Below are 12202 nucleotides of genomic sequence, written 5' to 3' on the forward strand. Positions count from 1 at the left end.
TTCTCAAAATAAGAGAAATACAATAAGAAGACACTTCTATACGGCTTAAAGTGGCATTTAAAGGCTTAACTAGGTTAATTAGTTTAACTAGGCAGGTTAAACTATGCTTTTACATAGGTTAAACTTTAACTATTACAACATTAAAACATTAATAAAGAAGTTATTTTAAAAGTCAATCACTAGAGTGAAATATTAATATGGCCTTATATATTTATTAAATGTAAAACTAATTGTATTACATATATACAGTAGATGTATTATATCATATTAACTTGCTATTATTTCCTTCATTGTAATGAATCCATTATAAAAATTCAATCTGTCCAATTTAGATGGTTTATATATCTCTGAAAAATGTTTCTGCTATACTGACTCTGTCAGATAAATAATGGCTGATTATTAATATTAAATGGCGACTAGAAACAATATTAGCCATTCTCCTGTCACTGAATATTTGTGAAATAATATACACTATTGTTTATTGTCTACATTATTTATTAACAATATATATATATAAAATATATTGATGACGATTTTCGAGAAGACGTTAATAACATTAATTATCAACATCATGACGCCTTTAAAAATTGCTCTGATGTACAGGGCTGGTTTGCAGGTGGAATCATTTTCATAGCCTAATACTACTCCTGAGTACTTTACTTCGTATTCATACTTTGAGTAGTATTTACAACAGATTCTTTTACTCACTACATGTTTTTAGTGAGTACTTTTGCTAGAGTAGGATTTTTCAAGACTTTTGTGATTGTGTGTACGTGTTCTGACAGCTCCAGCGTCACTGGCTTGTTTTGCTATAACTCTCTGTCATCCAGAATGTGTGTTTGAGAGCAAGAATTGATGCGTGTGTGCGTGTGTGTGTGTGTGTGGACATGTTTCTGAAGACTCTTTGGCATGCAGTTCACAAGGAAATCACTGGCAGCTTTTCTGCTGGATCCTTCCTGCATTCCAGAGGCCTCCCAGTTCAAGAGTCTTCAAGCCCCTACGCACATTGCTGAAGTCACGTGATGATCGTTTCTGGATAATTATTACAAAAGAGATATGTAGACTATTGTTCAAAAGTTAATGGTCAATATGATTTAAAAAAAAGAAAGTTTTCGGTATCTGCGAAGGCTGCATTTAATCAGAAGTCTCATAATTATTGTGATAATATCATAATGTTATATGATGTTATATCATAATATCATAGTGATATTGGGAGTTGTTGTTATTTTTAATATCAATAATAATAACTAAACTAAAAAACAAATAAAAGAGATATAAATCTATGTAGATATGGTAAATTGAATGGTTCGTTGCTGGGAAAAAAAGAATTAAGGGGATAGTTCATAAAAAATGTTTAATTTACTCACTATAGGCAAGGCAAGGCAAGTTTATTTATATAGCACATTTCATACACAGTGGCAATTCAACGTGCTTTACATAAACAAGAATAAAAAAGACACGTATAAGAAAAAAAACAATAAAAATGATTAAAAACAGATTAAAACAGATTAAAATGCGTTAAAACAGGTTGTAAAAAATCAAAAGAGAAAAGAAAGACATAATAGTGCGATCTGTCGGACGTAGCACAGTGCTCATTCAGTAAAGGCACAGCTGAACAGATGTGTTGTCAGTCTTGAGCCTGAGCATGCTGCCTGAGAAATGGTTTAAAGATGGCCGCCGCATGAAATGACTTGCCTTAAAGAGACAGTAGCTGCGTCCCAAATCGCATACTTATGCACTATTCTACGCCATTTTGTAGTATAAATAGTGTAAGTAGTGTGTTCACACTGAAAACTCTAAAGATAATAAGTGCACTTTAATTACCCGGATGATGTATTCATTCAGCCGCTAAAATGAAGTGTGTAATGATGGACACTTCATGGACTCAACGAACGCAGATTTGCTTACGTAGTGGAAGGGGCGGAGCTATCAGACGCACATGTTGAATAACTTTATTTATTTTGGATGGTGAAAGCAAAATTCTCCTACGAGAGTGATTTTAGCGCCTCCCGATGGTGAATGCGGCAATACTCACGGCAGGTATTATCTGATAATTCGGTCGTTTATTTCACTGATTTGACAACCGTCAAACGTCATCAGGGAAACGGTTTGAATTTCCGCTTAGTAAAAACACATTAGTGTGCCATTTGGGACGCCACTACATACATATACTATCCTGTTGAGTGTGTAAGTGCATAAGTACATAGTGCATGAGTGCATAGTGTATAGTGTGCCATTTAGGACGCAGCTTTTGTCTATCACGGAGTGTGTGATTCAACCTAAGGTAATTAAATTACTAAGGTAATTTTATTTCGCAATATGTTTTTTAAAAGTCAATTAATCAAGGTAAAAAGTAACTCAAATAATATTACTTATTTTTAAAAGTTATACTTTACTTGTTACTTTACAATAGTAATATAATTACGTAACATGCTTTACTTACAATGCATTACCCTACACACTGTTGACTTCCATAGTAGAAAAAACACAAGGAAGTCAAATGGTTGCAGGGAAGTTTTTTCAAAATATCTTCTTTTGTGTTTAACAGAAGAAATAAAATCATAAATGTTTAAAACAAGTAAAGGGTGAGTAAATAAAGACAGAACTTAATTTTTGCATGAACTATCCCTTTAATTTGTTCTTTATTTTTTTTTTTTTATAAATTCAGGAGCTCGGGGAAGATTTTCACCAAGCCTAATGCGATTGCCAATTAGGTCAATCATGCCATTGGGAAGAACCCAAATGGAGAGCAGAGTTCACACACACACACACACACAAAAACCCTGCTGCTTTGCCTTAATGCACAGTTTCTGACGCTTCAGAGGTGCTGCTAAAGGAAAATTTGAGAGATTTGTTTAAATACAAACACCTTTATTTACATCTGCTGGGCCTAAGGGTACAGGCAATTCAGCAACAATGACGCATAGATGGTTTGGAGGAGCCGCGAGTTATAGTTTAGCTGAGTCTGGATTTTGGAGAACAGAAATTTTAGGGGTTGAATTGGGGCGAAAAAGGGGCACCCATTGAGAGCGAGTGAATGGGTCACTTCGCAATGTTCCTGTGAAGCGTTCAGGCTCTGGCACAGTGCTGCCATTGTCATGAGCTAACAAGATGTCCCACAACCAGCCAAACCAGTCAAAACACACACACACACAGACATAATTAATAACACTATCTCAAAAAAACTCAATGTAATTATCTATTTTTTTTATATTCTACATACACGGTAAGTAAATGTCTGTTAATTACAGGTTTCCATATTGAGAATTTAACTCTAAAATTCAACAAAGTGACTTTTATTGACATTTTAGTAATTTTAAATTATATAATGTAAATAAACTAGAAAAGTAAAGTTTGTAGACAAATAGTATGAATTAGCCTGTTGCTAGTATATTTATTAGTATGTTTGTTAGTATGTTTTAGCATGGATTGGTATATTGTTACTATGTTTCTAGTATGATTAGTATGTTTGTTAGTATGTTTCTAATATAGATTGGTATGTTGCTAGCATGTTTCTAGTATGGATTAGTATATTGCTCTTATGAATCTGTATGCTGTTAGTATGTCCAATGTAAAGTCAATGGCAGTTTCTTTTACAATGGAAGTCTATGTGACAGTTGCTAGTTGTTGCTAGTCTGTGGCTAGTAAGTTGAAAAGTCATCAGTGATTGGCAGATTGGTAGTCTGAGTTAAATGAGGCCAACCTTAAGTCTTTATGCCAGTCTGACGCAAAGTTATGAGGTCACACAGTTTGGTCCAATGTTGAGATTTTTCTGAATTTTGTGGAAAACTGTAAGTCGGATCAGTGGAAAAGATATGGCAACTTAATTCAGTATAGTTTGACTTTGAAGGATGGAGTTAGGGGCAAAGCAGTGGTGCAGTAGGTAGTGCTGTCGCCTCACAGCAAGAAGGTTGCTGGGTCGCTGATTCGAGCCTCGGCTCATTTGACATTTCTGTGTGGAGTTTGCATGTTCTCCATGCATTCGCGTGGGTTTTCTCCGGCTGCTCCGGTTTCCCCCACAGTCCAAAGACATGCGGTACAGGTGAATTGGGTACGCTAAATTGTCCGTAGTGTATGAGTGTGTGTATGTGTGTGGATGTTTCCAAGAGATGGGTTGCGGCTGGAAAGGCATCCGCTGCGTAAAAACTTACTGGATAAGTTGGCGGTTCATTCTGCTGTGGCGACCCCGGATTTATAAAGTGACTAAGCCGACAAGAAAATGATTGAATTAATGGATGGAGTTAGTTTGGTGGTTGTAGTATGAACAGTGTAGGAGAAGATCCATTCTTAAAATTGTCTAAGAAGAAGGAGAAGATGGAAGAGTAATATGTTTATGTAGTTTAATAGTATGTTGACTTTCTCAAGCCACCATAATAACATATAGAGAAACAGGACTATCTGGATCATGGTTTGTTGAGACAGGTTTATCGGGACTGCTTGTGTAAATCATTCATACACAACAAGCAAAGTAGTTTAAAAGGTCAAACATGGTTTACCAGGACCAGAAACAAAACATAGAACAAGTGACTGAAGTTAGCTGGATACTTGACTTCTCATTCAATCATTATTAATTTTAATAAAATAACACAGTGGGTCTCAGAATTACAGGTTCACTGATGTGTTCCTGTATACCGGGGTGACCATGTAATGCTTGTGAATAACCTGGTGTTTGGACACACACACACACACACACACACACACACACACACACACACACACACACACACACTATAACAGTATCAAATGTAAACTTGATCAAATCTAAAAATTATTATACATTTTATTGTATATTTTATCGACATTAAAGTGCTGTGGTGACGAATTGCAATTACGAAATATTTATACGACAAAAATATTTATTTTAGTTTTAAATGTTGTAGAATTAACCAGGTTTAACAGAACAGTATCAAATTTCAAAATGTATGCATCAGTTATTGGATAAATTTATAACAGTAGTACATCCGTTTACACACATTGAAAAAAACTATTAATTAACCAACACTTTTGACCAGAAAGTATATAATTTGTGATTCATAAATCTTTTTTTTTTTTTAATTGCATTATTGGGAGCTTTATCTCTGCTCTGACAACTAATGAACTTAAACTATCCAGTTGAATTCTTATTGACATGCTTTTAAAGGATATAATAGGTTCATCATATGAGTTACACCACAAAATAATGACTACTTTCTGTGTTATTTATGCACTTTTTCTAAGCATTATTACTTTTAAATATTTGCTATTTATGACAGTACATGATTTGGTTATAGCTTTTGAAAGATGGGTGTATTTTCATTTCTGCCTGGGATATAAACATTCTTGAGTTTTTGATGACAATGTTTTGACTTATTTCTGAAAAAAAAATAGCACTGTTGTTTAGAACAAGAGCGTCACATCATTCACTGAGCATCTGTTCAGCTGTGGGTTGAATTCAACCCCCTCTTGAATGTTCTGGAGGGTTTGTTTTGTACATACAGTGGGCTAAGTTGTAGAGTGGAAAACAGCTCAAGTTTAGAGTAAAATCAGTATAAAAACTAAATATAATATAATATAATATAATATAATATAATAAATCAAAATATAATATAATAAATCAAAATATAATATAATATAATATAATATAATACAATATAACATAATATAATAAATTATAATAAATTATAACAAAATAAAATATAATATAATATAATATAATATAATATAATATACTATAATATAATATAATATAATAAATTATAATATAATATAACAAAATAAAATATACTATAATAAACTATAATATAATATAATATAATATAATATAATATAATATAATATAATATAATATAATATATAATAAATTATAATAAAGTATAATAAATTATAATAAATTATAATATTATATTATTAAATTATAATAAATTATAATATAATATAATATAATATAATAAATTATAATATAATATAATATAATATAATATAATATAATATAATAAATTATAATATAACAAAATAAAATATAATATAATAAATTATAATATAATATAATATAATATAATATAATATAATATAATATAATATAATATAATATAATTTAATATAATATAATATAATATAATATAATATAATATAATATACATTTTTATAACCAAATCAAAACAATATTTAACATTACAATAGATTACAAACACATACATATGAAATATATCAATAAAGAAAAATAACAGGGTCAACAAATGCAACTTGAGAACTCAGCATGACAAAGGTTCATAAACGTGCTTAAACATTAACCAGGAACCAACCCAATACGTTTTATCCTAAAGCAGGAACTTCCCTTTCCAGAAAATCAGTTTAAAAAGCTCCCTCAGTTTTAATCATCCCAAAACCGATCTATCAATCTCTCTGAATGGTTAGCCCGCTACAGAAGACTCAATGTAATTGGGCTATGGCTCTTTAGTATATGGGTCAATGAGCTGGATAGCAAAGTTATTCATTTATTGATCAGGCCCGCTTCTTGCACAGACAAACACGATGTGATAAAAGGTCACACTCAAACATCAAAAGGAAAAGGTCAGCTTTTATTGTACTGAACACATTTGGCTGCTTCATTATGACGGTCTCATTAACTATATCCTTAATAATAAAACATCAGTTGTTCCATTTGACCTCATATTTCATGCATATGATACCATCGTAACAGTTTTGCATTTATAACCACAATAGTAACTCTTTTGTAAAATCCTACACCCCAAATATACATCCAGTGTCATGCTGATTAAAGAAACTGTGATAATATGCAAATAAAAGCAGGATAACAGCAAGAAACAAGCAAACAATAACACTGAGAGAATTGTTCCTGTTCCATTGATTACAGTAACCAGGTTGAGCATAAAACACAAATGAGTATCACACACACACACACACACACACTCACAAAAGCAGTGTTTGCATGCGCTTGTATGCGTGTGGGTGCTAAAGTTTTCACCATTTCCTGTATACGGAGTGTGCGACACACTTTTACCATATAGGGCTGTGGAAAGAGAGTGGCAGATAAAGGAAGGAGAAAGAAGAAGCACCCGAACAGAAAGAGAGAAACCTCATGCCTCAACTTGCAGATTGGAGCTGCCGCAGAAAAGTCAACGTACGGTTGATGCCAGAGAAACATTTCCAGTGTTTCACTTTAAAAATGTGAGCGTTTCTTTCAGGCTGTGTCTGTGCTTGTTGGAAATATGCTCAACGAAGCTACAAAAATATGACCTTTTGATGAAAATAACTGGCTTTGCTGCATTTATTGTACATATCCACTGCACATATACATTTGTAATTATGTTCATATCTATCTTCATACTGTACTGCTGATTATTAATAACAACATGTACATATACAGTATTCATCAATTGTAAATCTTTGATCAAAGTTAATACAGCCTGTATTTAATGTTCATAGTACATCCATCTGTAAATATCAGCATGTTTTAATACTTATATATTTAATACTTAATTTAATAATTATATATCATGCAATTGCTGTTATTGCACTCCTTGTGAGACCTAAACTGCATTTCGTTGTCTTGTACTTGTATGTACTGACAATAAAGTTAAACTAACATTTTGCTAACATTTTGGATATGATTATGCATTCAAAATGACTATCAAGTTCATTAACTTACACTCTAATTTATTTTATATTAAAAACTGTAATCCTGACACCATTTAGAGCTAATTTGACATTGCTTGTTCTTATTTTTAATGACAACCCAGAGACAAAAGGTCAGCCAGGCAGTTACGATGCAAAGCACATGCTAACATGCGACATTTATGTTTAATTTACGATATTTATGAGTCTAAAATTGAATGTATGTGCTCATATTAAAGCACTGGTTGACATATTCGCTCAGCCTGGGTCACTAAACTGTGTAGTCAAATGTTGCTGTATAAATAAATCTACAGCACAATAGTTATGCTTCATGAATTAGAGATTACTTTCTCCATATGTGGTCATGTTTGATTCTACATGCTCGGTGGGCACACGACTTTCACACTGAATAAAACCGCCAGGCCTGTGCATGTGTGTCAGCAGGTTGTTTTGCATCACAATAGCTGCATTGTTATGGTTTACACCTGCTCATTAGCGACGGCACTGTACACAGTGTCAATGTACAATTAGGTTGTAAAAACGCGTCTCGTGCACTACACGTAGATTAGCCCTGCTGAAAAGTAAACAATAGAAACCACCCAAGAATTTTCTTATGTTTCTTCTACAAATGATATTATTAAATTTATTTAAATATGTTTCATGTTAAAGTAAATTACAAAAAAAAAGTTTGTTTTTGGAAATATTCCATTGTGATGTAATGGGTTTGTCTTTTATGCCACGATAGAAGGCAACAAATTAGCACAGAAATCATTAAAGTTTCTATTAGAATCACTATAACCATTACCATTAGAACCAAATACTATACGTTCCAAATAATGCTGGGTTGTTTCAATTCAAATTTGGGTCTAATAAGAACAAACCACTTACATTTTAACCCAATGGATGGGATAGTCAAAATAGGGTTGAAACAATGCAGCATTTTTATTCATTCATTCATTCATTCATTCATTCATTCATTTTCTTTTCGGCTTAGTCCCTTTATTATTCACAGCAGAATAAACTGCCAACTTATCCAGCATGTTTCATGCAGCGGATACCCTTCCAGCTGCAATCCATCACTGGGAAACATTCATACACTCTCATTCACACATATACACTACGGACAATCTTTGGACTTGTGGGGGAAACTGGAGCACCCGAAGGAACCCCACACAAACACGGGGAGAACATGCAAACTCCACACAGAAATGCCAACTGGCCCAGTCGGGGCTTAAACCACGGTGACCTTCTAGCTGTGAAGCGATAGTGCCACCCATTGTGCCACCGTGCTGCTCCTCAGGATTTTTAGTATTAAGGTAAAGTTGATTTTATATTCGAACATTCCTTCAGTGACAACTTGCGACATGCTCCATATTGTTTACCATGGTGCTTTGAGTATTGGGTCTGAAATCACATGTAAGTATGACTTCAAAACAACATTAGCACTATTTATTTGACTGTGAACAATGATGTACTTTGATAGTCATTAGCTGCTAACATGATTTCACTATTCAGAATTTGCAAATAATAGTTTTCTGAAATTATATTATAAAGGAAGAAGTCTGAATGGGTGCTTATAAACCGACTTTACCTCAATATTTGTAGTGTCTCAAAGTTTTCCTTATTTGTAAGCACATATTTTACACATTCTATTATATATATTTTTTTATAATTACTTTTTAGGTTTTTTTTTTCACCTTTTATTGGAATAGGATAAATGAGGACAACCATAAAAGCATTTAAAGCAGAGAGAGGGGAAGGATCGGCATAGGACCTCTAGCCAAGAATCAAACTCAGGTTACCGAGAGCATCATGGTGCTATATGACAGCATACTTAACCACTAGGCTATTGGCACCAACAAATCTATTATGTTTATTAATGATATATTCAATTCAATTCAATTCAGCTTTATTTGTATAGCGCTTTTACAATGTAGATTGTGTCAAAGCAGCTTCACATAAATACAAAATACTTCTAAATCACTTAAAGCAGGAGTCTCAAACTCAATTCTTGGAGGGCCGCAGCTCTGCACAGTTTAGCTCCAACCCAATCAAACACAGCAGATCCAACTAATCAAGGTGTTCAACTAGAAACTATTAAACAGGTGTGATTTGGAGGTGGTTAGAGCTAAAATAAATAAAAGGCTAATAAAGATATTTTTAATTGGCCAAGTTAAAACCTTAAAAAAATATATAAATATTTGAAAAATGTTTCTTAAAACTTTTATTAAAATATATTAGTGATTGGATTGGTGTTGGACCAGTTGAGTATAGCTTTACATGGAAAATTTAGACCCATTTAAAATGATTTAAGATTTACAACACTATATTAGTGGATTTAAGACTTTTTAAGACCTAAAATTTGTTTTTTTGTAAATTAAGACATTTTAAGACCGCCACAGATATCCTGAAAATGAATCGTGTGGTATTTGCTTCATGATTATTATTTGTATAACCACAGTTATACTACAAAGCACCTTAGATAAAACTGTACACAAGAAAATACTTAATTTGTGTGTGTTTTGTAGGTTTTATTAGTAGCGAAAGCCTACTTTTCGTAATTGTAACAGGGAAGGTACTGGAGATCATTAGCTCAGTATAACAACTGAAGTGAATATAAGGTTATACCACGGTAATATGTGAGTATATGTGCATTTAATACTGTAATTGATCTCCTTCGACTGGCTTGTGGGAAGTAATGAATCCACTCAGTGGTAGCAGATCCTAACCATTGGCACAGAGTTCAGAAAGCCTCCATGCTGGGCGGATGACCGACGCGCATGCGCAGTTGAAGAAGCATCTTAGTTGCCGTGAGGTTTAGAGATTCATTCATTGCAAACCAAAGCCTTTTTTTCTGTTTTCTTCGAATCCAAGTGGATACAATCCCTTCCTGTAGACCGCCTAATTTGACTATTCATTTTTGCACTCTCACTTGCAGGTACGGAAATGTCCTTAAACGGCTTCTTTTAAAACTTCTGGTAAGAGTGCTGAGCGTCAGCGGGCATCACGCCCAGATCTCACATCAATCTCATGCCCTTAAAAGGCGTTTTTCATCGCCTGCTGAGAAAGATCAGTAAAGCCTCACGAACAGACAAAACTGATGGTTCAAATAGCTGGATTAGTCTGCCCTCTACTGATCAACAACAGATACTACTTTTAGAAGGCTAAACAAGATTTAAAACGAACCAGAGGACCATTATAACATATAAAAGTCAGCTTTATACCTGTAAAGAACAAATTTATACTGTGGAAATGATGTGTGAAATATTATTGGGAAATATTTTCTGTTTCTATTATGCCACATTATTACTCTTTCATGTGTTATTAAAATATGTGATCAGCATATTTAGGTTCACCCCTCACAAATCTCTCTTTTCAATTAATATTTTTAATAGGAAGCTATGCAATATTATACTTGTGCATATACATTAGATTAGTCAGTACTGAAGCCAAATCTGGAGCTTATTAAACAAAATAACTTACGATAACGTTCCAAAAACTATTACAGCCAAATGTATGTTATATAAAAATGTTAAATACATTTTTTAAAAAGAGAAAAAATCAAGAGCAGCTAAAATACGGAAATCTGTTGAAATTTCGTAGGTCGTAATTTTTTTTTTTTGCAATATTAAGCTTAAATTTATTTGTATTTTCTTTTAATTTCTAAATATGTTTGGTGACAAAAATATTATTTTACATCTGCTTAATAAATCTGTTCTGTTTAAATGCACCAAAATACGTTGAATATATTCACTGAGAAATGGATACAAATATTCATTTTCAAAATGGGGCGTAGTCAATTATGCTGAGCCACTGGATCTATATTTGGGGTGACATGGTGGCTCAGAGGTTAACACTATCGCCTCACAGCAAAACAGTCGCTGGTTCGAGCCCCAGCTAGTGAGCTGACTTTGAATTGAATAAACTAAATTGGATGTAGTGAGTGAATGTGTATGGATGTTGCCCAGTATTGGGTTGCAGCTGGAAGGGCATCAGCTGTGCTGGATCAGTTGGTGGTACATTCCGCTGTGGCGACCCCTAATCAATAAAGGGACTAAGGTGAATAAATACTCATTTCTAATAACTGATTTATTTTATCTTTGCCTTTATGACAGTAAATAATATTTTACTATTTTTCAAGACACTTCTATACAGCTTAAAGTGACATTTAAAGGCTTAACTAGATTAATTAGGTTAACTAGGCAAGTTAGGGTAATTAGGTTTGTATAACAATGGTTTGTTCTGTAGACTATCAAAAATAAATATAGCTTAAAGGGGCTAAAAATTTTGACCTCAAAATGGTGTTAAAAATAATAAAAAATCCTAGCCAACATAAAAGACTTTCTCCAGAAGAAAAAAATATTGTCAGACATACTGTGACAATTCCCTGGCTCTGTTAAACATTATTTGGGGGAGAAAAAAAAAATCTAAGGGGGGAGAATAATTATAAATAATAATAATAATAATAATATATATATATATATATATATATATATATATATATATATATATATATATATATATATATATATATATATATATATATATATATATATATATATATATATATTAATATACTTATTAATAT

General features: G+C 32.7%; 1 protein-coding gene across 2 annotated transcripts in view; it reads right to left on the reverse strand.

Moving 5' to 3' along the window:
* The window catches only part of klhl36 (kelch-like family member 36), a 41374-nt gene extending 29722 nt beyond the window's left edge, over nucleotides 1–11652 (reverse strand). For both annotated transcript variants that reach the window (XM_087292023.1, XM_087292027.1), the window contains exon 1: nucleotides 11579–11652. The gene's annotated coding sequence lies outside the window, so the exon portion shown is untranslated. The remainder of the gene's footprint in view (nucleotides 1–11578) is intronic.
* Between the last annotated feature and the right edge of the window lie 550 nt (nucleotides 11653–12202).

Source organism: Danio rerio, chromosome 18 (genome assembly GCF_052040795.2).
Source record: "Danio rerio strain M-AB ecotype USA chromosome 18, GRCz13ab, whole genome shotgun sequence".
NCBI lineage: Eukaryota > Metazoa > Chordata > Actinopteri > Cypriniformes > Danionidae > Danio > Danio rerio.